Genomic DNA, 27,204 nt, shown 5'->3' with positions numbered 1-27,204 from the left:
CCACAAACTGAAGTGAGCTCCTTTTAAAACCCAGGTGCCCTGATTAGCCTGCCTTAATTGATTCTAGCAGCTTCTTCTTAATTGGCTCCAGATGTCCTAATTAGCCTGCCTGCCTTAACTGGTTCTAGCAGGTTCCTGATTACTCTAGTGCAGCCCCTGCTCTGGTCACTCAGGGAACAGAAAACTACTCATCCAGTGACCAGTATATTTGCCCTCTACCAGACTCTTGTACCCCATTGGTCTGGGTCTGTCACAGTACCTATTACCCCCCACCCACGTCCTGATTTTTCACACTTGCTATTTGGTCATCCTACCTGTGTCCTAGGCTAGTACCCTAACCACCGGATTATTCTTCCTCTTGAGATGAGAGTTTCCTCAGTTGTAGAAATCTATGTGCCAAACTTACTTTGATCGTATTGTTTGATACTGTTAAAATAAATCAATGAACTTATCAGAATTCCTGGAAACACTTATATGGCAAGTGGTGAATAGGAAATAGAAGAAACCCAGCACCTCAGTTAGTTCCCTTCCTAGATCACCTGAGCCACCTCATAGGGTATGTCTACACTACAGGATTAATCCGAATTTAGATAATTCGAATTTGGGAAACAGGTTGTATAAATTCGATTGTGCCCGGCCACACTAAGCACATTAATTCGGTTTTTAACCACATTAATTCGGTGGTGTGCGGCCACACTACCCCATTTATTTTAATCACATTAATTCGGTGGTGTGCGGCCACACTAACCCTAATTCGAATTAACAAAATCGAGTTTGACACTACTCCGTTCGTCGAGGTGGAGTACAGAAATCGATTTAAAGCGCCCTTTAATTCGAATTAACTGGCTCTGTAGTGTGGAGGGTGAAGGGTTAATTCGGATTAACGCAGCTAAATCCGAATTAAAGTCATAGTGTAGACCAGGCCATAATCAAGCCACCTCTTTTGACTGTTCCCTAGGATCCTCCACATTCTTACCCTGGCTCATTATGGGCTAGTATGTATACAGCATCCTAGACAGAGGCTCCTCAAATACATGCATTAAAAAAAGTCATTGTTGGATACTAGAGAAAATGCCGTCCCTTTCTAGGTCCTATGTGCTGTTTCCCTGACAGCAGTACAAACTCAGCTCTAATAGTAATAAAGCTGCTACAAAATAAGAAAAGAAAACAAGAAAAGCAGCCACTGGCAGAGTAGAGGGAACCAGAGCTTTTCTGTAGGTTACAGTGGCGACTTCACTTCCTGGGGGACCTACTTGGATCTAGGGCCAGAAAGAGAAAAGCGGCGGAAGGATCAAGAAGAGAAAGTCCTGGAGTCATGCTGTGTGGGGACAGGTGGAAAGCAGACATAGTAGTAGGAGAATACATCCTTTGTCTCACTTTCTAGTTCTCAATAACTATGTAATAAATATTAACACTAAAGACCAAATTTCCTGCATTGCACCAGTCTAAAGTTGGAGTAACCCACTGAAGTCAGTGGAGTTATTCTGCAGTATATCCATGTAATGAGAGGAGAATTGGGCCCTATATTGTTACTTATTTGAGGTACAGTAACACCAGAGGGTCCCCACTGAGATAAAGCCCCATTGTGCTAGATACTGTACAGGCTCTGTCCTGAATTGCTGACAGTCTGGACAAGGCAGGCAAAGGATGGCGGGGGAATGACTTGCCCAAGGCTACCGATTAGGGCAGGGACTGAACTATGCATAGAACCCAGGTCTCCTGATTTCCAGTCCAGAGCCCTGTGCCTCTCTCAAAGCTGCTTGTTGTGATAATCCTGCTCTTGCTTGTCTGAATCCTGGATTTTTCATACCACTAACTTGAGGCATCCATTTATAAAAAGCTTTAGCTATTTGTGTAGTTGTTCCTGGACAACCAGCTGCTCGGGCTCCCACAGGGCTCAAGCTATTTGAGGAAAAGTGAGGCCCACCTATCGGTGCAGTGTTTGGACTTCGTGTCTCTTCCCCGGCCTCTGATGCATTCATTACCCATCTGTCCTCGCAGATGACAAATAGTGTCCCATTCCAAGAGAGCGCGACACTGTTGCCACTTTTCCAAGTGTTACGTTTCCTTTCAGCAGCTCCCGCCCTTGCCAAAATGGAATGTTCAGCCAGCTCAGTGCAGCCATGTTCTGTAGTTCCCAAGGCTTGCTCTCCGCTGACCAAGTAGCGTGAGGTGAACTTTGGCAAACTCTCGCGCTCTAAGCATCTTTCCTCCTCTTCCCCCATTCCCTCCAATGAGAGATGGACAGTTGGCTTTGTGCTTGATTTCAAAAACCACGACAACCCCAGCACAGTTAGCTGTTCTCTCTCTCCCTCTGCTCCTGTGATATTGCAGTGCAACGGAAGCCATGACCCATGAATCCAATGTGCCTAGATAATCAGGAGATGGGTGTAAGAGCTGGGATTTTCCAAGGGGCCAAAGAGAGTTGGGCCTAAGGGAACAGGGTGCCTTCTGAAACTTCCAGACAATGTTTCTAAAGTACTGCATGTGGGGATATCACAAGTGTGTGTACAGCTCCTAACACAATGGGGACCTGGTCCATGACTAGGGCTCTTAAGTGCTACGGTAACACAATGCATAGTAATCACTTCACTTCCATGGCACTAGTCTGGTTAAAACCCTACCTGTAACTGTGGAAGTATGGAGGAAAGGGGAGTGGTAGGAAGCTTGTACTTCCTGAAGAGGATAGTGAGAGCAATGGTGATGCTTATTATTAGTTCCCTCCCCAAAAACGAAATACATTTTTAAAGCAGCTATTGTGAAAGCTAAAGTTTTGGCTCCTAGACCTCATAGCCATGATGAATGAGAAGATTTGGAAGCTCATCCATAAATGAAATGTGGCCAAAGTGGAATTATGATAACCCTTGCCCTGAACTATAAACTTTTGCTTCTTACGGCATCCCTGAACAATTGTCAGAAGAGGTAGGAAGCTTCACAGCTCAGCAAAATGCAGATACAGTAGTTGGCTCGCTGTATCTATCTGTATGAAAAAGTTAGGTTAGTTATTTTCTGTTTGAAAGGAAAGGGTCTGGCTAATAAAATAAGAAAACATAATTGTTTGTACAAATACCTTTATGGCTACAATACTCCAGACATGCAGAAATAATATCTATTAAAAAGACCCCACACAAATAAAATAAAGGAAATACACTGAAGTCTGAGTTTGAAAGAACTTTTCATAAGCTTTGGGGGGTCAATAGGGCTAAAAACATGGTGTAAAGTCAATGATACAATAAACCAAATGAGTAGGTGTTTCTGAAACATGCTGGGTTGGCAGTTCTGGAGGTCTTGGTGCTCTCTTTATTCAGAAAATTGGTACAAGCCGCAGTGCAAGTGCCATACTATCCTGCTAGTGAGTATCAGTCTTAATATGGTGGATAATGAATCATGTATGGATGAGAGGATGGTTATCTACATGACTAGTTGGTTGCTCTATGTTAAAACGGCAAGGTTAAAAAAAACGGGGTGCAGTTTAGTGCCAATATTGATGGGGCGATGTGCACACCTGTGCACTAGGAAATGGATTTAAATCACCACGTCACATAGGTTCCCGATGCAGCCCTCATGTGACTGCTGGACCTCAACAGCCTGAGCCAGACTTCAACCACAGATCAGGAGGTAAAAGGCTCGGCGTTTCCATACTGGTCTTTTCGGTTATGTAGCCTCCTAAATTAGGGACCAACTGAAAAGAAAGGTAGGCTTCAAAAAAGCCAGGAGCGACACTTTTCCTAGAGAAGGTAATGCGTTCTTCAAGAGTAATCTGAAACCGTTTCTTTATCCACTCCTAGAAAGGAATAGTTGTGTCAGCTGTTATCCCTTTATGTGATAAGCATGCAGTGAGGAGGCTCCTATCTAGAACCAGGCAGAAGCAATGCGTCAACTTTTGATAATGGGAGGGACATGTATTTTGAACCCACTCCCTGCAAAAAAAGAAATAAAAATATAAACCGTGACAGAAATCCGGGGCGGGGGCATGACCCCATGTGCCTTCCCACACATCGCTTCTGGAACCAGGGATAATGAAGAGATCAGCTGTAAATTCTTGAATATTGTCAAAGGCAGGGTCTTCTTCAAAGCAGAGAAAACCAGAACCTCCAATCTGAACCCCTTCAAATCTGGGTCGGGAGAGTGGGGATTTGGGATAAGCCTCTAAATTCATCCCTATGCTACTTTTTCCCATGTTAGATTCAAAACAGTGAGGCCTCCTTGCATGAGTTTTCAGCTCAAAATTGTGCACATCTTGTGAGCCCAGCTCTCGAGATTTCAGCATCATCCTACATGAACAACAAACTTAACCTCAACATTGTGTGGCTCTTTACCTGAGCGCACTCTCTTTGGTCCATTTGAGCTTTAAAGGTAGGGATGAGCAGACTTTTGTTGCTAATTGCAAACAGGATCTGCCTGGGTGGGTTTGAGAGTTTGACTTGAACATTACTGGTTCTCACTCCATTTATAGCTTGAAAACAGGAGCAAAAAATGGGCAGAGAGGAAAGATGGAGAGGGAAACCCAGGGTGGAAAATGTAGCATATTATAGCAGTGTGAAAAACCAATACAGAGAGACTGAGAGAAAAACAGCAGGGCAGGAAAGGGAAATTCTGATGGAAAAAATAAATTCAGGTTATAGACATTGAATACAGGGCTCCCAGGAGGGACAGTCAAGCTTTTCTGGAATTCTTCTGTCCCTAACACACAACACGGGCGTCCATTACATTCAGTCAAAAGCACATTCTTTTCTGCCAGCCTTCAAAGAGCTTTGAGTTTAAACTAGAAGGGGAAAGGTTAATGATTTCAAACTAGGTGTTATTAACCCATAGCCAGAGAGGAAGGCTGGTCTTGCGGTTGCAGCCCTGGACAGGGACTTAAAGGATCTACATTCAATTCCTGGCTCTGTCACAGACTTCTTGCATGACCTGGAGCAAGTGGCTTAGGCCCTCGTTCAGAACAGCTGTTCAGCACCTGTCGAGGATGTGCCTCAATGCTCTTCTGGATAAGACTGTCTTTCTGAACTGGAGCCTCCAGGTCTGCTGCTCCACCCGTGACACGGGGCTAATAAAAATATCTTTCACGCGTTTTCAGGGTTTTCTATTTAGATTGTAAACTCTTGAGAGGCGGAAGACTCATTCATGTTGTGTTTGGGCAGTGCCTAGCACAATGGAGCACCGATTTTGGTTGGGACCTGTAGGCATTATTGTAAATCCAATAAATAACAATAATAATTGTAAACTGTTAACGTAAGGTTCATGTAAAGTCCGCCTGACCTTGCTGATGGAGTGTCATTTCCCTTCCTTCCCATCCCTATAGAATATAAAGTGGTTGCACTTTAAATGAGGGAACATAGGTACATTTGGATAATATTGGTAAGAAAAGGACAGTTGATTGTCTCTCTTTTATCTTATAACTGTGAGATTTGTTTGAATATCCTGAATTCTCCAATACTCCCTGTTTACCATGAGCATCTTATAGAGCACCTGTAGTGATAGCTAACATTAGGAGTAAGATGAATATTGACTTTTTTATTTTACTTGTGTTAAAATGTATACTATAAAGAGATATGGAAACATGGATTATTTCCTGGGTGTGTGTAGATGTATAGTAGCCCCAAGTTTTTTTATTCTAAGTTACTAGCATTATAGCCATTTTTAATAAACCAACATCATATAAGAACATAACGGCCATACTGGGTCAGACAAAGGTCCATCTAGCCTAGTATACTGTCTTCCGACAGTGGCCAATGCCAGGTGCCCCAAAGGGAATGAACAGAACAGGAAATCATCAAGTGACCCGTCCCCTGTCGCCCATTCCCAGCTTCTGGCAAACAGAGCCTAGGGACACCATCCCTGCCCATCCTGGCTAATAGCCATTGATGGACCTATCCTCCATGAACTTATCTAGTTCTATATCAAATAGATTTCTGACCAGATAGCATATTCTGTGTCATTTACTCAGTTCACAGCACAGGTGCGCTCTGCTTCTGTTATAAATGACAGCGAATTGGGACAGTGAAAGTAATATAAAAGCAACTTCCAAAGTAGTCATATGGCCAAATATTAAGGGTTGTAAGGGGATTGTCATGGTTCATTGTTAGGTGGCATGAAAGGGACGAATGGGTGGATGTAGAATGTCATATTAGCATAGTTGTTTTGCAAGTGTCGAGGTTAACAAAACTCAGTTGACAAAGGCCAGACTAGACCATTTTTTAACAAAAGAAAATCACAGTTGAAAGTGCATCCTTAATGGCTGTGGAAATTCATTAGCATGTAAATCCTGGCAATGAATGGTGGATCTATTTTTTTCTCCTTCCAAACGGTTCTATTAAGATAGTCTTCACCATCTGGGCAGGTAAGCCCTGAAAAAGACTGGAATTGGCATAGTTATAAGAGATTCTCTTGGAATTAAGCACAGGAGGCGTTTCCTTTGAAAATTCCAGCATGAGGCTTTAAAAGCACAATGCCAGGTCTAGTCTGAATATGAACGTCTGTTGAAACACATAATGGACTTGGCAAAATCTGAAGCAAAAGCAATACTTGAATGATTCAGCCCATCGTTTATGCGAGCGCCCATGCACACACACAACCTCCTCTCCCAACCCCCCGAAGAAATTGCTTTTCTCTTGTAAAGCATTCCATTAGGAAAACAGAAAAAATATTCTTAGTTGTAAACTTCCTCAAATAAGAACTACAATCCCTCTATAGACAGCACACTGGCTGCATGACTTTCCCCCTGTGATGATTAAAGCAGTGCAAACACGCGTCCAGAAGCTCACCTGGGAAAGTCAAGCTAAGTTTAAAACTCAGTTTGCAAGTTTTACTGGTTTGCAAAATACAAATGGACATAATAAAGTTCAGTGGGGGGAAAACAACAGTGAAAAATATTGTTCAGGGCTCACAAACGTTGCAGCCAACCACACGTGAAATAATTGAGAGTTACAGAACTTGTTCTGATAACCTTTCTTCATAAAGTGGTGGGATATAAATCTAAATGAATGCTAATGAAAGGTACCGGTAATGTCAATGACCTCTTTTGTGCTAAGACTGCCAATTGTTGTAGGTTGTGTGATATAGACAACTGTTCATCAGGAAACACACTTGCGAAGACTAACTCATTTGATGTCCTCTGTGAAATGGTAACATTAGGTCACAACTGATTTGATCTAAATTTGAACTGGTGACATAGAGGTGAAATTCTCCATCCCCCATTACCATTCTCCTTAGCTATCTTGGCTTCTTAATGAACATTTTATCATTGTGTTACATTATACATTTGTCTAACTTGCAAAACCTTCACCTTCGCAATTAAAGGTGCTATTTGGAAGCCTAGATCCTCCCTACCCCAAACACATTTTATTTCTTCTTTCACTTTCAGTGTCTTTTAGAACATCTATGAGTGCTCTTTTAGACCTTTACCACTTTCTCCTAGTTCTTCAGCATAAATTCACATATGCTGTGAAAATCTGGTTTCTAGTTCTGACTCTGCTATTGGCCTGCTAGGGGAGTGTCAGCAATTAACATCACTGCCTGGTGCCTCAGTTTTCCCATTTGTAAAATGTGGATAATGATACTGACCCAAAGCACTTTGAGATCTACTGATGAAAAGTGCTATGTAAAAGAGAGGTATTGTTATTATTACTACTTAGGGTGCTTCTATGGCCCCCTTTGCTGTAGTATCTGAGCATCTCACAATCTTTGCTGTAATTAACCTGTGAAGTATGGTGGTGCCATTATTAGGGTTACCATATTTCCACAATCAAAAAAGAGGACACGGGGGGGGGGGGGAAGACCCGCCCTAGCCCCGCCTCCGCCCCATCCACTCCCTCCCACTTTCCACCCCCTGACTGCCCCCCTCAGAACCCTGAACCCCCCACCCCTAGGACCCTACCTGTCCCCTGACTGCCCCGACCCTTATCCACTCGCATGGGTGGCAGGGTTGTAGAAATTTTGGTGGTGCCCAGAACCCACCCCCCCACCTGCCTAAGGCTCTGGGAGGGGGGTTGGGTGGGGGTAGGAGGTCTGGGATGCAGGTCCTGGGCTGGGGATTAGGGTGCAGGAGGGGTGCAGGGTGCAGGCTCTGGGATGGAGTTTGGGGGTGGGAGGCGGTGCAAAGGGAGGGGGTGCAGGCTTTGGGAGGGAGTTTGAGGGCAGGAGGGGGTGTGTGGGAATGGAGGAGGGGGTTTGGGAGGGAGTTTGGGGATAGGAGGGGATGCAGGGGTGAGGGTTGTGGGTCTGAGGATGAGGGGTTCATGATGCAGGAGGAGGCTAAGGGCTGGGACAGAGGATTAGGGTGTGGGGGGATGAGGGCTGGGGCTGAGGGGTTTGGGGTGTTGGAGAGGCTCAGGGCTAGGGTGGAAGGGCAGGGTAAGGGCAGCCTGTCTTCCCATTAGTGGATGGGGGACGCTAGGACCCGGGGGCAGCAGACAGCAGTTGCTGCTGGCTCTGGCAGTACAAGCAGGCAAGGGAGAGGCAGGCGGGGAGGGCCCATGGGGGGCGGACAAGTGGAGGCCGGGGACCCATCTAACACTCCCCCGCTCCCTGACTGCCCCCCCGACTCCCCTTACCATTCTGGCTCCACGTGAAGGCAAAACACGCTGCCCGGTGGGTTGGTTTGTGTGTTACACAGGGCTGCAGACAGAGGGAGGGAGGAACAGGGGAGGGCTCTGGCTGCTGGAGGCCAATGGGAGCAGCTCAATCGGCCAAGCCGCCCAATCAGCAGCCACACTCTGCATGGAAGGGAGGGAGGGAGGGAGGCGAGGGAGAAAACCCCCCCGGACATTTTAACCTTGTTACCAATTCCTCCCGGACGGCTATTTAGAGACGCAAAAGCCGGACATGTCCGGGGAAATATGGACGGATGGTAACCCTAGCCATTATCCCCATTTTACAGATGTAGTCAGAGAGACTAAGGCCAGGTCTACACTACCGCGGTAGTTCGACGGCTGGCAATCGAACTTCCGGGTTCGATTTATTGCGTCCGGTCTGGACGCGATAAATCGATCCCGGAAGTGCTCGCCGTCGACTGCGGTACTCCACCTCAGGGAGAGGAGTACCGCGGAGTCGACGGGGGAGCCTGCCTGCTGCGTGTGGACCGCGTCTGAACCGCGGTAAGTTCGAACTAAGGTATGTCGACTTCAGCTACGTTATTCATGTAGCTGAAGTTGCGTACCTTAGATCGAATTGGGGTGTTAGTGTAGACCAGGCCTTAGTGACTTGTCAAGGCCACACAGTAAGTCTGCAATGGATCAGGGAAATGAACTCGATCACACAGTTCCCAGGCTAGCACCTTAACCAATGGACTGTCCATCCATTCTACTACTACCTATGTTGTGAAGTGGCACCCGTAGAGTTAACTGTCAAGATGCATCATGGAGACATTGGTAGCAACTCCACAGTTAAGTCTGAGGTACCACCAGGACTCATATCTCTGAATCACCCTTTAATGATTGAATTTACTCTTCATATTTGGCACACCAGATCTTCAGAGGACAATTGAGTTTTTTATGTGACTGTTTTTATTGAAATACTTGCTAACTTTTGCTGAGGAAAAATTGAAAACTTGAGTTGAGATTCTGGCTTGAGTGGGGAAAACACAATTTAATCTCATTCTTTTCCCATTCCCTAGTGGACACTTGACCATGGCAGAAGAGGCAAGTTTTGCTTGCTTGGTTTGAGAGGGACGAGACTGATGATAAAGCTGTTGTAGGTTAATGCCAGGTTCAAGAGCAGAGCTATGTGTTCATGGGAACTTGTCCAGCATCAGTGTTAGGTTTGGCTCTTGCTGTGACTGTAAGTCGTTCACTTTCATATGCACCAAATTCACCAATTGATAAAATGCAAATGTAATTAAATGCTTAAGGAATGTGTAGTTAAATCATCACACACATGTACATAAATTGTGCTGATCCATTTTACTGTGAAACATATCCTTCTTTATTATTATAAATGAATCTCTAATGCAGCTCATGCCAACTCTAAATGAATGCCATTCTTTTTCATTAGGTAGCTCTTTAAAATCGATAATGTTTTTTTTAAGGGAAAGCTTTGGCCGTTACTAATTTAAATCTCATTAACTTTTGACTTGATTTTCTGAGGTTCAATTTGAACAACAATTTTTCATTTAGATATGAAGCTACAGGTGATGTGTAATTTCATTTAAAAACCCAGGGTAGGCAGGAATAATGTTGGGCTAGCAGTAGTTTAGAGAGCATGAAGTGTGGACTGTTTTGTGTGAGGTTTATGCTTGTAATCCCCCTAGCATGCAGCATCCATAAGTCAGTGGAACATCTATCCCCTAGCAGTCCAGGCTGGAAAATCTCTTTTTACTGCAAAATACTCCTGATTTGTGTTTGAGAGAGAGAGAAGACTGATGGATCCACCAGCCCTTCGCCCCTTCCAAGCCATGCCCCCACACTTTGGTCTTTCAGTTGCAGTGGGACCCTGTTGAGATATGTCCCATAATTCAGAGAGGTTGCATACCCTCTGTGCGGTACCAGGAATCTTATCCACACCTGGGCAGCAGAAGCAAACTTACACAGGGTCCTTATGTCTGCAGAGGAGGTTTTTCCTCTTTGAAGAACGACTCGCAAGTGGCAGTACTAATAGCAACTGTGTCTTTAATAAAGCTTTTTGCTATCTTAAGCTTGTAGCTCATCACAAATGAGGTTATATTTTCCGACATTCATTACCTAGGGCGCACTGATCCATCCCAGAGAAAGAGAAACTTCAGCTCTCATCACTTTTGATGACATATTTTTTGAATATTTGGTTTTAAACTATGGCAAAAAATTATATTATAAAGGGTTATGCTGCCTTAGGCAGGCTGTCATGGAGACTGAAAATTTAGCACAGCTTTTCAAAATACCGGTTGGCTGGAAGGGTAGTTCTGGCACCCTATTATTTCCCTTGCATAAAAATTAACACATCACAACCACTGGTTACTTTCAATGATGTGGAATCAAATGCCTCTTAAGAGAGATTATAAAATGAGATTTGCAGAAGCTTAGAAGAATTCGTAAAATTGACAGCTTGACACAACATGATTTCAGATTATGCAAAATCTGACATAAGTATGTGTATGCTGTTTGCAAGGAATTCTTTTCAAAGTCATCATGTTGGAAATATTTACAATGAAGGAGTAATAATGTCTTTAATATGCAAATCGTTTTAATTGCATTTATTACACTGTCAAGCCTAAGATGAAATATCATTTCTTTCACAAGTGACATGAAAAATTAAAGAAAATGATTGCTTTCATGTCACTTGTATTTCAATAATTAAAAAAAAAAAATCAAGTGTTTTCTCCATCCGTGGAGAAGTTCTTCTCTATCTCAGCAATTTTCCTTCAAAAGAGTTTGGCTGACATTTACAATTTTTTAATTTTCTATTTTATATCCCTATTTATGTCTCTTTCTCTCCCCTTTCCCAATGTTACAACATAGATGTGCTTCCCAATCTAGTAGGGCCTGACTCTGCAAGGTTGCAGGACATGATCAACTCCTGCTGACCTCAGTGGGAGTTGAAGGCTGCCAGCACCTCATAGGAAGCATGCTGCAGCACCTTTTAGGACTGGACCTGTTGTTTATAGATGAGACAGCTGATCCTGCTGCCATTGAATTCACTGGGAGTTCCATTAACCTTAATAGAAGCAGAATTCACTGGAAGTTCCATTGTTCCATTAACCTTAATAGAAGCAGAATTAAGGCCTGATTTTTGTAGCACAGAAACGTGTGTATTTTCCAATTTGTTATATTCCTTTCTGAAACTTTTCAGCGCCTTTTCTCTGAAAGAGCCACAAGCTCGAGGCTCGGAACTACTTATCTAACCTACCCATGCTAATAGAATCATAGAATATCAGGGTTGGAAGGGACCTCAAGAGGTCATCTAGTCCAACCCCCTGCTCAAAGCAGGACCAATTCCCAACTAAATCATCCCAGCCAGGGCTTTGTCAAGCCGGGCCTTAAAAACCTCCAAGGAAGGAGACTCCACCACCTCCCTAGGTAATGCATTCCAGTGCTTCACCACCCTCCTAGTGAAATAGTGTTTCCTAATATCCAACCTGGACCTCCCCCACTGCAACTTGAGACCATTGCTCCTTGTTCTGTCATCTGCCACCACTGAGAACAGCCGAGCTCCATCCTCTTTGGAACCCCCCTTCAGGTAGTTGAAGGCTGCTATCAAATCCCCCCTCATTCTTCTCTTCTGGAGACTAAACAATCCCAGTTCCCTCAGCCTCTCCTCATAAGTCATGTGCTCCAGACCCCTAATCATTTTTGTTGCCCTCCGCTGGACTCTTTCCAATTTTTCCACATCCTTCTTGTAGTGTGGGGCCCAAAACTGGACACAGTATTCCAGATGAGGCCTCACCAATGTCGAATAAAGGGGAACGATCACGTCCCTCGATCTGCTGGCAATGCCCCTACTTATACCGCCCAAAATGCCGTTAGCCTTCTTGGCAACAAGAGCACACTGTTGACTCATATCCAGCTTCTCGTCCACTGTGACCCCCTAGGTCCTTTTCTGCAGAACTGCTACCTAGCCATTCGGTCCCTAGTCTGTTGCAGTGCATGGGATTCTTCCGTCCTAAGTGCAGGACTCTGCACTTATCCTTGTTGAACCTCATCAGGTTTTTTTTGGCCCAATCCTCTAATTTGTCTAGGTCCCTCTGTATCCGATCCCTACCCTCTAGTGTATCTACCACGCCTCCTAGTTTAGTGTCATCTGCAAACTTGCTGAGAGTGCAGTCCACACCATCCTCCAGATCATTAATAAAGATATTAAACAAAACCGGCCCCAGGACCGACCCTTGGGGCACTCCGCTTGAAACCGGCTGCCAACTAGACATGGAGCCATTGATCACTACCCGTTGAGCCCGACGATCTAGCCAGCTTTCTATCCACCTTACAGTCCATTCATCCAGCCCATACTTCTTTAACTTGGCGGCAAGAATAGCCATCCTCTTCTTTTCCCCCAAATACATGCCCTCAATCAGTCATTTCCACTTCCTTCTACTCAACTGAGAACATTATATGATTGTGCTTGGGTTAAGAACCAAGAAGTGAAATTTATTAAAAACTGAGCACTCTCCTCTCAGTGTCCAAGTGAAGTGTGGCTAGTCAGTACAAATAGTGAAAAGCAAATTAGACTATTGAAACTGACAGAATTTTTTCAATCTCCTGGATTATCAGGAATACAGGTAAATAGTTTTTTAAGTTTTATTTTCAGCATCTTTTTAATTTGAGCAATGAGGCCTCAAATAACGACTCGGTGACTGATGCCGCAAGTGCAGAATGAAACTGTAGATAATGGGCTGGGATGTATAATGAATGAAACGTTAAAAACCAAGTGCTTGTATAGATATAAAGAATCCCATGGTACTTTTCACAAGCATTGGGTTTGGCCTGGTGTCCTAAATTTAAATGCCCCCTCCTCCTCCTCTTCCCCTTCCCCTGCTGCACAGTATACTGACATCCTAACCCCACAGAGGTGGCTCCATGCTTTGTAAAGTGCTTTGATATCCTTCGGGATGAAAGGAGCTATATAAATAAAATACAATTGCTGCTGTTTGTTTTATATTGCTGCGAGCTAGAAACAACTTATGTATTAATAAGTGTAGTTAGTCACTTTTGCTTTACTAATAAATGATACACTCCAGCTGCCAGTCTTGTCATGTGGCTCATTAAGTTACACAAGCGTGTGAAAGATGCCATACATATTTAATAACTATTGCCATTGTTGGAGGAGGGCAGCAAATGCCAGGAGCATAATTATGATAGTGCATATGTCTTTGAAAAGAACAAACCCTAACTAGGTAAACAATCAGATACATGCACTAAAGGATGTATTTGGGAATATGATACTGAAAACATACTGTACTGGGCATTGAACAGTTATGCAGGCCAATATGCAAATATTTATTGCATAGTGGCTCTAATTAAAAGATAACAAAGGCAACAGTTGTTATTCTGTAGTAATTGTCCAAACCAGTACAGATTGGGGTGGGTTTTTTTTCCATATCCATAAAGCATCTGTGTACTTAAGTTTGAAAGGTTTTTAATTTAGATTAAGGAAAACAACAAGAAGGAACATAAGTATCCACAAGAGAGAGCACTGTGAATGGTTGGCTATGTCTGCACAACATGCTAGAAGTGTGATTCCCCTGCTTACGTCCATGTCCTCGAGCTAGCTCTTATGGACTAGTGTGAGTATAACTAGCAGTGTAGCTGCAGGAGCATGGGTAGTGGCAGCTGAGTACACACCCACTGATTGCAGGTAGGTTTGTACTCAGCATGCCTAATCTGTGCCTCCCATTACCGTTACCTGTGCTATCCCGGCTATACTGCTAGTTATGCTCAGGCTCATCAAGGTAGAGCAAGTATGTGTATATGAGCAGGGGACTTTCACTCCTAGCTCACAGTGTAGACATAGCCTTAGTGTGTACTTTTATAACAAACTGCTGCAATCTTGAGAACAAAATGGCTACCGTCTCAGCACAGGTAGAATTCTTAGAAATTTAAAGGTGCAGTACACAACAAAGTACAATATACCTATTGCAAGTTTGAGAGCTGATGCTGTAGTATTTACTACAGACAAATCATAATGTTACAACCTATATCATACTTTAAAGAAAAATATATTATATGCTGAAAACGTACTTACCATATATTGTAAATGGAAAAGATACATTGGGTACAGAACATAAAATTACGCTGTAGGTTGGCAGATACAGCTTTAATATAGGCCTGTATTATGAAATGTTTCATGACAATACAGAAACATCATTTTCCACAGTGATTTTCCTTCATATTTCCTACTATACATTTTAATAATATTATAATGTCTTACAATTGGAATAATTTTATATTTGTGTAATTTGTACAGAAACTTGTATATTTGTTAAATTTGTAACGTCGTCTATGTCTTATTCTGAAGCCACTTGTGTGTTTAGAACACATTATTGGCATTTACTTTTTGATCAAACAATCCTCTAAAAATTCCGTTCCCTATTGTCCAATAAAGTCTAATATTGCTTTGATTTGTAAGTGTTCAGTCTCAAGAAATGAAATTATACATGTTCTGTTGCTGTGAAAGGGAATTTCAGATTTAAATTCTACTGCATACATGCAGCTAATGGATTAAAATGAGAGAGAAAATTACTACTTAGGTTGGATCTTGGGTCATCACCTTTTCAAGCAAAGGTCTACCTGTCATGCAAGTGGAAATGCTAATTGGCTGACTGCCACTGAAATTATCTCTGCCAGATGATGGAAGGAATGGCATGAACAACAGTAAAATTGTAAGTGTGATTAAAGATTCAAAGTCAAATGCTTAGTGACAAAGAAAAGGACTGGAGTTAGTTGAATTACTCATCACAAATAAATTCAGATGAATATAACGTATGGTTTTGTTTTCCTGTTCATGAACAGATCCTAACTTCAACTCATCTATTTGTTTTCCCCAAGTATTCACCAAATAGTTTGTGAATGTATAGGATGAAAATCGTTGATCCAAAGTGTTCACTCTATCTACTGTATTCACTATTTATGATATGGGACTGGTTGCCTAGGTTATATGGTATTGTTTCCACTCCCTGGTTGGATGGCTGAAACCTTTAAAGCAGGAGACTAAGGAATAGTGATAATAAGCAACATATATGACATAATGAATAATGAATACTCTTGCTCCCATGCAGATATGGATTGTCATCTGAAGAATTAACCATTTCCCAAGCATTCCTCTGAACAGCAATCCATATACATGAATGTTTACAAATAACTCGTAAAGGACCTGAATGTGATTGGACTGAACAGGAATTTGGGATTAGAACAAATGCTCATGAACAGGTGTCCCACTGCATAGCTGCCTAAAATCTTCTACCCTATCCACAAACACCATGTTGCTGATCCACAAGGGTTAGGTGGTGCAGAATGCTCACAAGCCCTCAACAAAGGGATGAGATAAACGGCACGAGCTGTTCCGACAGTCACGGATCCCCAGGGTGCAGGTTGCTCCCTCCAACTCATCCCTATTTCCTCCCAGATCAGGACAGAGGTGGCATAAAAGCCATGATAGTGGATCTATGCCACTGAAGGTTTCCTCTAGGCAGGTAATGGAATTACACAAAATGTGAATTTGGTCCCATATATTCAACAGGGAATATACCTGCCTACCCTAATCCAGATTCCAGGGGAACATGCTCTACCCCGAATGATCATTCAACTCAAACTATCCATACGCTCCAAAGACAAATAGAAAAATAAACTGATTAGTTGCATAAAGAATAGTCCCTCTGCCCCAGGGGACAAGAAAATTAATAGTTTCACTCTCCTCTCCTTTTAAATTCTTATTATTACCCACTCCCCGGGACTGTATTGTTTCCTGCTGAGAATAGTAGGCATTGTACATGGAGCTTCCTGATTGTGTGATTACTTGAGACTGCAGCAACCTGATCTGGGACCCAAGTTTCCATTTGCTTTACCTTCAGTAATGTTATTCAAAGGGACTCTAATGGAAAGAGGCTCATCAATTATTGAAATGACCTCATCTTTGTTTCCAAAGTTTGTATAATGCCAACAAATTGAAATTGGACAAATGAACCCCCCCTCCCTGGGTTCATGTGACTGGCTGGAGAATATCAAAACTAGTGCAGAGAATCTGCATAAAGAGACGTCATACAGTCAGCAGCACTTACAAAAGTAACTGTCTACATCTCCAGTTATAAGAGCACATTCCCTGGTCTTGATCCTTGCCTGGAGTTTTCAGTTAGACAGTTTCTATTCATAACTACACTTGAATATTTTCAGGCGGCTTTTCTTATTTTCTCTGTGGTTTTTTTTTGTTTTGTTTTTATGGTTCATCGGTTCCTTACAATTGCTCTGATCACCCTTTCTTTTACTCTGGAAAAGAATACAACAAGAAATATTAGCATCTCTCTCTAGTTTGGCCAGTGATGTTAGTGTGCATAAAAGCGGCAAAGAGATGGTTGGGCAGATTGAGTGAGGAATTATCTTTACTACATTTGCTTGAATTTACACTTTGGAATAAATTACCCAGGGTGATTCTACTGACTTCTTCAGGGCTGATCTTTGTCCTTTTAGTTTCACATAGAGCTAGTAAAAAAAAGGTAAATATTGGTGGAAAAGTTTGGTATCACTTTTGTTTTGCAGGTTTAGAAAACTACAATTTTCCCTTTATTCATTTTTGTGACTGCTTTTTATCAAATTTTTCAGATATGAAAATGTTTGGATTCAATTTTTCCCCCTGTTTTTTCCTCTCCAACTCTCTCTCTTATTTTCTTAATTCTAAAAAAAAAAGGCCATTTTCCAACAACAAGCAAAATAACTTTTCAAAATTGACTAGCTCTAGTTTACGTATTGCAGTGAAAGGTCTCACAAGCAATTCTGATTATACTGATGCATTACATGGACATACTGATTATGGAGCATAGACAGATTTTTATTTTGTAGCTACACAATCAGACTGGGCCAAACTGTGGAGCAGAGGCTCGGAAGCTCTAGCAGAAGCCTCAAGGCTGCAGTATCTGCCCTATAATTTTTCTGCCTGTGGCCTTGCTGGGGAGGAAGGATGATCCACTGGAGAGGCTATTGGCCAGGGATTCAGGAAACCCAGGTTTAATTCCAAACTCAGCTACAGACTTTTTTTTTGCAACCTTGGGCAACTCACTTAATCTTCCCTGTGCCTCAATTCCCCATCTGTAAAATGGGGATAATATTTCCCTGCCTCTTAGGAGTGCAGGGAGGATAAAATCCATTAATGGTTGCAAAGCACTTAGATACATTGATGATAATGTCAATGCAATTATGTAGCTTGGATGAATTTTAACCCCTCACGTGCCGATAGCCCATTTTCAATAGGATTCTCCTGGACTATTCATTTTTTATTAGAATATTATAAAAATCTATAGAGAGATTCTTGGGACCTCTCTATTGAAATCAATCTTGCCATGGTCTGGATTGGCTTGTCCGAATTTTAGATCAGATATGATTGTGCTCCCTCATGGATTCCTTTGTAGGACTGAGTCACTAGTGATCACTTTATATTCTGAAGGCCATCTTTAGAGTGAAGACGGTTAACGACTTCTTCAAAGTGAAAGTTTAAATTAGGATAGGTGGCATCTCAGGCAGGCATCTCATAAAAATTCTAAGATACCTGATGACCCTCACGTTGTCCCCAGGTGTTAGAATTCAATGTCTAAAATAAAAAGTTGTGTACTCTAATTCAGTTAAAAGAAACAAATGATTGAAGATTTGTGTAATAAACCAGCTTCACGTTTTATAGTAAGTCATTTCTGGACTAGAGCTGGGTGAATAATGCAAATATATTTTCATCAAATATTCATTCAAATTGTTTATTTGAAGTCCCTTCAGCCATACTTTGGAGTATGCTTTCCATGAACATTTGAGATCTAGTTTGTTTGTGGAAAGCAAATTCAGTATTCTCACTGGAAATTTTGGTGGTTCATCCAGTCAAGGCAGGGAGGTTCCGTGAACGGAAAAAGATGCTAAATTGATAGGATCATTTTTTCATTGTGAAGAAGTTATGTGTGAACAAAGCCTGGTCAATACATTTGTTTTTTTTAAAATAGTTCTAGGTCTCATAGCTCCAACACAGTGTGTCTGATTATCGTGATACCTTCCAAAATCAAATCAAATCCTTCTTTGGGCATACAGTACAGAAAGGAAATCTCTGGTGGAAAGAAGTTGTTTTAGAAAATTACAGAGGGGACTCAAAACTGGGCTTTGAATAGACTCAGTCCTGCGCTCCGGAGTCACTTTTGGGACTTCATAAAGTATACAAAAACATAAGGAAATGAAACATAGTCCCTTATTTCTAGGTGACCTATTTGTCTAGTTTGTTTTTCAGTGTGCCTTTTACATTATTTGATAACGTTGTGTCAGCCGTACAGAGGCGAGCCATTAAACTAAATATTTTAAAACAACCAACTATACAGTACACAAGCTCTAACCTCTCTCCCATTTATTTTAACATACCAAATTGGAAACTGATTACAAGATCAAAACTGTCCCATCTGTTAATTTGGGATGCGGATCTGCATTTTAAACTGCTGCTTTTTGGCTCTCTTTTTTTTTTTTTTTTTTCTCTCATTGCTAAGGATACAAATCAGCTCAAAACCAACAGCACAGCATCAGAAGGAGAGTTCAGTTCAGGTCGATCTGTCTCCAGAACATCTGATTTAGAAGAGGAAGAAAAGATTGTTATGAGACCAGCCAGAGACTCCCTTTCCACAACACAATGTATTTCAGAACTCCCTGTCTCAGGCACACTTTTACCTGCCAGCTCCCATTTGCTTTTCTCTCCATCAGCAAGTATTCTTGAAAATCCCTGTGATAAAATGCCATGTGAAAAGCTGGCATTGGAGCCATCAATTTGCCCAGCAGATCTGACAAGTTCTACTGTACGAAATGTCCTTGGCCAGTAATGTCTACTGACCCTACTGCTATATTTTATTTTTCAAAAGGAATTTCCAAGTTCAGATCTCATGAATATGCACAACTCCCGGAAGCTGAGAATTCACTGATGTTCCAAAGCTGGACTTTGATTTTCAGATTGGTCATGTGTGTCTAACATGTGCCGCCTTTAGCATGTTGCATAAAAGACTAGATGGCTCCTAGCCCTGCGTGATTGCGTAAGTGGGGGCAGAGCAGGCACAGAAAGGAGGCTGCCCCCTCATTTTGGACCCATGGCGCTGTGTCTTTTACAACCCCAAATGGAATTTTGGGTGTTCAGCACAAGGGCTGATTGAAAAATTTCTCTCAACTTTTTAACCAACATGGAACTTGGTTTTCAGTTATGCTAATTTTGCAGGAAGTGTTTGATTTCTTTGAAACTGAGTTTTCATTGGAAATGTCAAACACTTTCATTTCATTGGAATTTCCCTGAAAGGAAAATTTGCTTTGTTTTGTTTTGTTCCCTGACCCCCTGGATTCAACACCTTCGAAAAATCAGGCCCTATATATTTTTCTCCCTCAGGTCTCTCTCCTTTTATGATAGGTAATCCCATATCTCTAGCAACTCTTCACTCCATAAAGATAAAGACCACTTCCTATAGCAATTACCGGACTTAAACAATCATATTAAGTAGCCCCCATAAAATTGTGTTTGAACTTTAACTAAGGACTGTCACTATTGGGCAACTTATTTTGACTGATTCCTTTTGTGGCCACTTAAAACATTTCATTACTGTCTTCTTTTCCTTATGTGCTTAAATGCTATAAAAGCCTAACATGTTGATGTATTTAGAATCTATTTCTCTCTCCTGTCACTAGTGTAAAGGCTTCTCCAAACAATTATCCAGCTTCTCTTTCTGCTTGTGTTTATGTATGTGTATCTACAAGCACAGAACAATTTTTTCAAACATATTAATTATTCCAGTTTTATCTGACAAATTTAAAATATTTCTCTTTTCTAGACTGAGCATTAATATTTGGAATGTGAGCAGTTTTGCACTGTTATGGTTTGTTAGCTGGTCAAAAACTGGAATAACTTCTGCAACATCTTTCATGTAAATTTTGGCCCTTCTTGTTGAAATGTGAAGTTTTAGATGAAAAAAAATTTCAGCCAGGCTCTCTGGGCAGATGTGTCCATTTCTGTGCCCTGATTGACTGACCATATGATCTCACTCAATGTGAACACTTGCACGTGTGAAATTAAAGTGTGTTCTTTCTGAACGCCGCAGCATTGGAATTTTGCAGCATTTGCACCGTTTGACATTCACAAACAGTTGTACCGGTAAAACTCAGTTGCTCAGTTACAAGCACAGACAAATGGGGGTGAGCACAGGTGAACTCCAAGCTTTTGGGGTGGGGGGGGGAGATAAGGACAGTGTTTTGGTTTTCTGTTTGTACAGCACCTAGAACAAGGGGGGTTCTGATCCAGGCCTGGACTCCTAGGACTATCATACTACTAATAATAAATAATAACTATTATTCAATTTTAAATTCAAATAGGTTGTTAAAGAAAAACTTTTGCATAATTCACCCACCTCTAATCCTAGCAAAGGTATTTTTTTCCCTAAGAAGCATAGAAGGTGGATCTCTAAAAATGCCATCATCTTATATGGAAATATTTGTTCATTTATTGTATTTGTGTCCCTTTCTGTTGAAATGCAATTTCAAATGAGAATATAGTCAGAAGAAAAGCCAATATTACTTGAAATAAAAATAGCATCAAACTGTAGCTCATTAAATCACGTCTGACCAATGCTGCATAGAAAAGAAACATCACTGATTTCTATCGCTTGGCTATTGTGTTTCCTCCTCTTTTCCTCACTGCTTGACATGTCTGGACTGGCACCTCTCATGCTGGTAAAGGCAATACTCTTGAATGCTCTTAAATGCCACCAGTGAAGCCTTTTGTTATCACTCTTTCCCTTTTCCCCCTTAGCTCTTGACCAGCTACTTGTAATTTCACTGATCGTAGCTGTGATCGCTGTTATTCAACAAAGGAGCTTTAAGATGGGTTGTTCTCAAGCTGTACAACCCAAAGCCCAAGTTCCTCCGTGCACAGAATACTTCCTCTTAAATAGCATCATCTAAAATCCTGGGACTAGTCACGTCCCTTCTCTGTCTATTTAGATTGTAAACTCTTTGAGGCAGGGATAACATCTCTCTATGTATCGATACAGCCCTGTAACAGGGTGGCACCCACCTCTCATGAGCACCTCCTTGTTCAGGTGTGTGTCTGCACCTCTTTCAGTCTGTGATGACCCCTTCCGGCAGCTTCTAGTGCAGAGATCGGCAACCTTTGGCATGCGGCCCGCCAGGGAAATCCGCTGGCGGGCCAGGCCAGTTTGTTTACCTGCAGTGTCCGCAGGTTCGGCCGATCGCAGCTCCCACTGGCCGCGGTTTGCACATCCCTTGGCCCGCACCGCTTCCCGCAGCCCCCATTGGCCTGGGACGGCGAACCGCAGCCAGTGGGAGCTGCGATCGGCCGAACCTGCGGACGCTGCAGGTAAACAAACCGGCCCGGCCAGCCAGCGGCTTTCCCTGGTGGGCCGTGTGCCAAAGGTTGCCGATCCCTGTTCTAGTGACTCAGCCCTCTGACCAAGTCACACAGTCTGTATGGAACAACTCAAACAGACCCCTGCCGGGGTATTAGTCCAACAAAGTCTTTAAGCACTCCTGACCCTGGTAGGGGGCTGTGCCCCCAGGGCTTCTCCCTGGAGACTCTTCACCCACTTTGGTCTGTTCTGACCCCAGCTCTTCAGCGCAGCCTCTTAACAGTTCAGATCTACTTCAGGAGGGTTATAACTGTCTAATTGTAGGCCACTTCCCCAGTGGCTTATTGGAGGGGGGCGGGCCTGGACCCACCCACTAGTCCAGGTCCCAGCCCAGGGACCTAAGAATAGCAGCCACATGCTGCCATGTCCCTTTATCTAAACTGCTTTCAGTTCCCTGGGTCACTTCCCCACAGCCCCTTCACTTTCACGTGTGCTTCACCTTTACTGTAGGGCATACAGCAAGTCCAAACAGCCAGCCTGGATCTCCGTCTTGCTCCCCTAGTCACTGCCAGCAACTGCTCTATCCTTGGTTCTGCGGTTCCCTTCAGCCAGCCAGGAGCACCATCTGCACTCCTCTGGCTCCAGCAAGGAATTGCCTGTCTCTGGCTCTGCACCTTCTTTTACATGGGTCTGCAACCCTCTGATTGGCTGCTCCCTGCAGCCTTTCCCTGATAGGCTGCCTCCTGAGCAGTCTACCTAGGCCTCTTGGAGGATTTAGCTCCACAGCTCCTTTCTGGGATGGGTGTGGTAGGATTCTGAGGCCTCCAGAACCCCATCACAAGCCCCAAGCAAAATGGTTCCCATTCTTAGCTGGGGGGTTCAGACGCTAGTTATAATACAACTAGTAAATAAAAATATTACTTTTATTTCAGAAGAATGTTGTTCTTACGAAATGATTAAAGTCAAACGTGTACTGTTTTCTTCTGTACTGCATTAGTGTGTGAGCAATAATAAATGTAGTAAATTAGCTAGTTCATTCTTTTTTATTTATTTTTAGTTTACTTGAGTTTAAAATTAGATTTCAGATAACTAGGTAGACAGACGTGTATAAGAATCCCATGGTATAAATTGCTCTGCATGACAGGACCTTACAAAAATGATTACAGGCAGATTCACAATGCAAAAATTATTTATATGACAGGAAGCAGAAAGACAAATTACTCAGAGACTATGTACATGCTCTTCTATAATTGCTCATAAATTATTATGGTTCATGTAAAATGCACCCAGATTCCCTAGACCACTAGGTATATTTAAAATAACAATCATGTTAAATTACTAAAAAATGGAGGAAATTCAATACACATTGTAGGATGATTGCTAGCACAGAAATACAGGAAATTGTTGGCAGCAAAGTTAATTTGTAATTCACTGTATATATTTAAAGTCTTCCCTTTCACTTCACTATTGAAGGCATCATCCCGTTCTTCATTATGGGGATAACATTAGGCTATGTTGATTGGATCTGGTCTGTAAACAATTTCACTAGAGAAGCAACTAGAGCTGGGATCTTCAGAGGACTCTATGGGGTTCAGGTGTCAAATACTGTTGAAAGCCAATGAGAATTAGATGGCAAACTCCATTAGGCCTGCATGCATGCATTAGGGATTACTGCCAGTTCTGGAAGGGACAGGAAATGAAACAGAAATAAAATTTGCTTTATTATTCAAAAGATGATAAAACAGTATCACCTACATGAGAGAGAATTTGGAATAATAGCTCATGTCTTTCATCTCTCATTGACTTCCATTCCCTGAGTTGGTGCTTGTGGAAAATTGACTTAAATCAGATCTAACATATAGCCAGCCAACACTGACTAATGTAGTGCATTGTACAGGATATTGCAATGGGAAGTGGAAGAAATTGATTGGACTCATGGAACTGCCAGAGCTCAACTCTCTCCTACTCCCTTTCTGCTGTCTACAAGTGTTTCCCTTGTTTAAAGTAAACCAGAAAAGCTATTAAATTGTCATTCCAAACAGGCCACACCCTTTCCTCCTCTATTTTTCGTGCCAGAGACTCTTCCATGTAGAAGTAGGAAATGCTGTACCAGACCAAGTGATCTTTAAAAGGCCCTCACCTCAGCCGGTGGGAAAGAGTCTGGTTTTGGCAGGTGATCAGTTCCAGAGGAGCAGTAGGGGAGGCAGCCTCCCCAACAGGAAACCAGCCCTAATTATGGGTCTTTAGAGCCACAGAAATGCAACCATCTCTGTGGAACATGGAATCAGCACGCAGCAGGTCCAGCTCCTCAGAAGGGACTTGAGACTAGGTAAATAGCTAGATTGTGATCAGCACTAATGAGACTCTGTGTAATTCACGTTTATTATTTTATGAATGGAAAGTAGGACTATACTGGAAGGCATAGTTTGTAGTTTCGGTGCATGTCACTGGCGCTCTGTGAAAAGTAATATGCAGCATTTGTTGCGCTCTGTGTACTCTCACTGCTCTGAATGCCGAAAAGATATTTTAACTAACTCTCTTTATTGTTGTACAGCAAATATCTAAAATACACCTGCGTAGCAAGTTTACCATTGACTTGAATGGGCTTTAGATGAGGCCCTTCTTAAGAAGCGGTAGATTATTGGGTTGGAAAGAATACATGTCACATACATTTATTATATAGCACAGTGCCTCTCCTGGCTTTTCTTTGTCATTCATTTTTTTCTCCTCATTGACGTGAACATACCCCATAGCGAGAGCAAGCCGACACAATGATGGCAAACTTAGTTCATGATAATAGAGCGTCAAACTCCGCCTTAGCAGCTCCAGTCATTTCTAATGACTGCTTTGAGAATGCTCCAGATTAATCTAACAATTCATACACTTCAGTGATTGACAGCAGAGCAAGGAGAAAAATTCCAGCTACACATAAACTTAGGCAGCCTGACCTAGATTTTAGCCTCTCCGGCTACGTAAGAGGAAGCATTCTTGATTATGCTTTTTAACAAGAGGAAAAATAGTTAGGGGGGGAAGAAGTCATCTTCTGTTTGATTAGTCTTTCTTCGATAATTAAGATTTAGTCCATGCTCACTGCAAGATTTTTTTTCTAAATGTCATCAAATGTTAGAAGCCCTATTATAAATCATTACCTCATTTTCACTCAGTTCTTGACATCTCTCTGCTCTCCGTAATTAGCATCTCACGGAATGCTCCTTTAAGCTAGTTGGCTATCTAGCCGAGGAAATGAACCGAAGAACCCCTACGTGGGCAGAAACAATGGCGTGATGTGTCACATGCACAAACATCCCCCCCCTTCCACTGCTGCATCTGGTGTCCGACTAGTCTGATCACTGCTGCTTCTGGTGTCCGACTAGTCTGAGCCCAGCTGCAGGTTTGTTCTTTGTTGTATTTGGATACAATCAGAGAGAAAAAAATGAGTCTAGTGTAAAGAGTGTGTTGCTTTCCTTTTCCTTTTGATACACAGATCCTGAGCTGGTGTAAACTATCGGAGCTCCATTGGCTTCACGGGAGCTATAACAAATTTGACAAAGAGTGAGACAATATTGTTTTAATAATAATAGCTCTTAGATAGCATTTTCACCCATAGATCTCAAGGTGTTTTACAGAAGAGGTCAGTATGATTATTCCCATAATGGAACATAACCCAGGTCTCCCAAATCCCACTCGACAGGTCTATCCACTAGGCCATAATGCCTCTCACTAGCTTTGTACTTGTCTGTCTACATCCATCTGTTGTCCATCATACTTAAATTGTAAGCTCTTTGGAGCAGGGATTGTCTTTTTGTTCTCTGTATGGACAGCACCTAGCACAATGGGGTCTTGGTATATGATTGGGGCTCCTAGGTACTGACACCAGCTGAGGATCTGTCCCATAGGGTCTCTAGATTATTATGCTAGTAGCTGCTGTAGGTAAGGCTCAGCCAGTCTTCTTCCTTTGTAATTTGGCTATGAACTACCACTTGACTTTATAGTGTCTTTCATGCACACTGCATTATTCTAATGTGCTTTGCAGAGTCAAACTAACCTCAACCTTCACTTTAGAATAAGAGAGGGAGGGAGAAATAACCAGAAAGGGAAAATATGCCTCCAAGTGAAAATGGAAAATAGATGAATTGATAAGGTGGAGTTAAAGGATGCTTAATGTTTGTTTCAGTTGTTCAGTGAGGAGCTAGTGGACATGGAAGTGCTAAGAGACAGGATAAAAATAATTGAAAATGTCTTGACAGAAATAGCAAAAAAAAAAAAAAGAATGATCTTCAAAATTCAGTTTCAGAAGCTGCATTTTCAGATTTGGACTAAGTTCTAAGTGCAAACCTTTTCCTAATACCTTTAAATTGTGACTCTCTGAAAAATGAGACTGTAAGAATGGGATCTTCTTACTCACCTGATATGCTTTGTGTGTATTCAGAGTCATAAGAGTCTATTCATTTTTACTGTGGTCAGCTTTGCTGAACCAACATACTAGAATATTTTCTGGCTCATGCATCAGTGGTAGAATTATTGACTGATCCAAAGCTCACGGACTCGGTTTGAGATCCCGGCAAATAAACAATTTAAGAAATGGCTTTGTACATTCCTTTAGGAAGGTAATGAAAAAATAATAGTTAATGTGTCAGAGCAATTAGAGGTATGCATGAAATAAAGAATAGCTGGCAGAGTAAATGAAAGAAATTAACATTTACTGTTTAGCGATGGATATTGGATAGACACAGAAAGAGGCCACATGGTTATAAAACATAGCCAGGCCTTCGGTTGATGAAAATCAGTATGGCTACATCGAAGTCAATGGATCTACCCTGAAATATATCAGCTGAGGATATATACCAGCTGGCCTGGGGATGATATCCATCCTGATGTAATCCCACTGAAGTCAAGGGAATTACATAAAGGATAAATTTTTGATCCAATGTACCTATGTTAGGCATCAAGCAGCAAATTGTGGACTGCTGTGCCTTGCAAAGCCCTGTTGATTGCAGTCAGCCCGTATGCAACCAATTGCTGGATTTGGACCTTAATGTTTCCCATTAGTAAAGAAGATTGTAGTGAAAGAGATTGAGAAGTGGTAGTAAATTGCATTTTTTAAGGTGAAGTATCAAAGCTACAGAGCCTGGAAATCCAATTAAAAGAAATTTTAACCAAAGAACATAATCTGACATCAAAAGGACCCTGGCCACATCTTCCCCGTTGCTCCATTAAGCATGATTGCATTGCACAGC

General features: G+C 42.1%; 1 protein-coding gene across 1 annotated transcript in view; it reads left to right on the top strand.

Moving 5' to 3' along the window:
• Positions 1-27,204, top strand: part of IL1RAPL2 (interleukin 1 receptor accessory protein like 2) — a 514,527-nt gene that overhangs the window by 230,308 nt on the left and 257,015 nt on the right. The window lies entirely within an intron of this gene.

The sequence above is a fragment of the Terrapene carolina genome, unplaced genomic scaffold, assembly GCF_002925995.2.
Source record: "Terrapene carolina triunguis isolate 2854851 unplaced genomic scaffold, T_m_triunguis-2.0 Scaffold131, whole genome shotgun sequence".
NCBI lineage: Eukaryota > Metazoa > Chordata > Testudines > Emydidae > Terrapene > Terrapene triunguis.
Note: the sequence above shows the minus strand (reverse complement) of the source record. Positions and strands in the feature narration are given on the sequence as shown.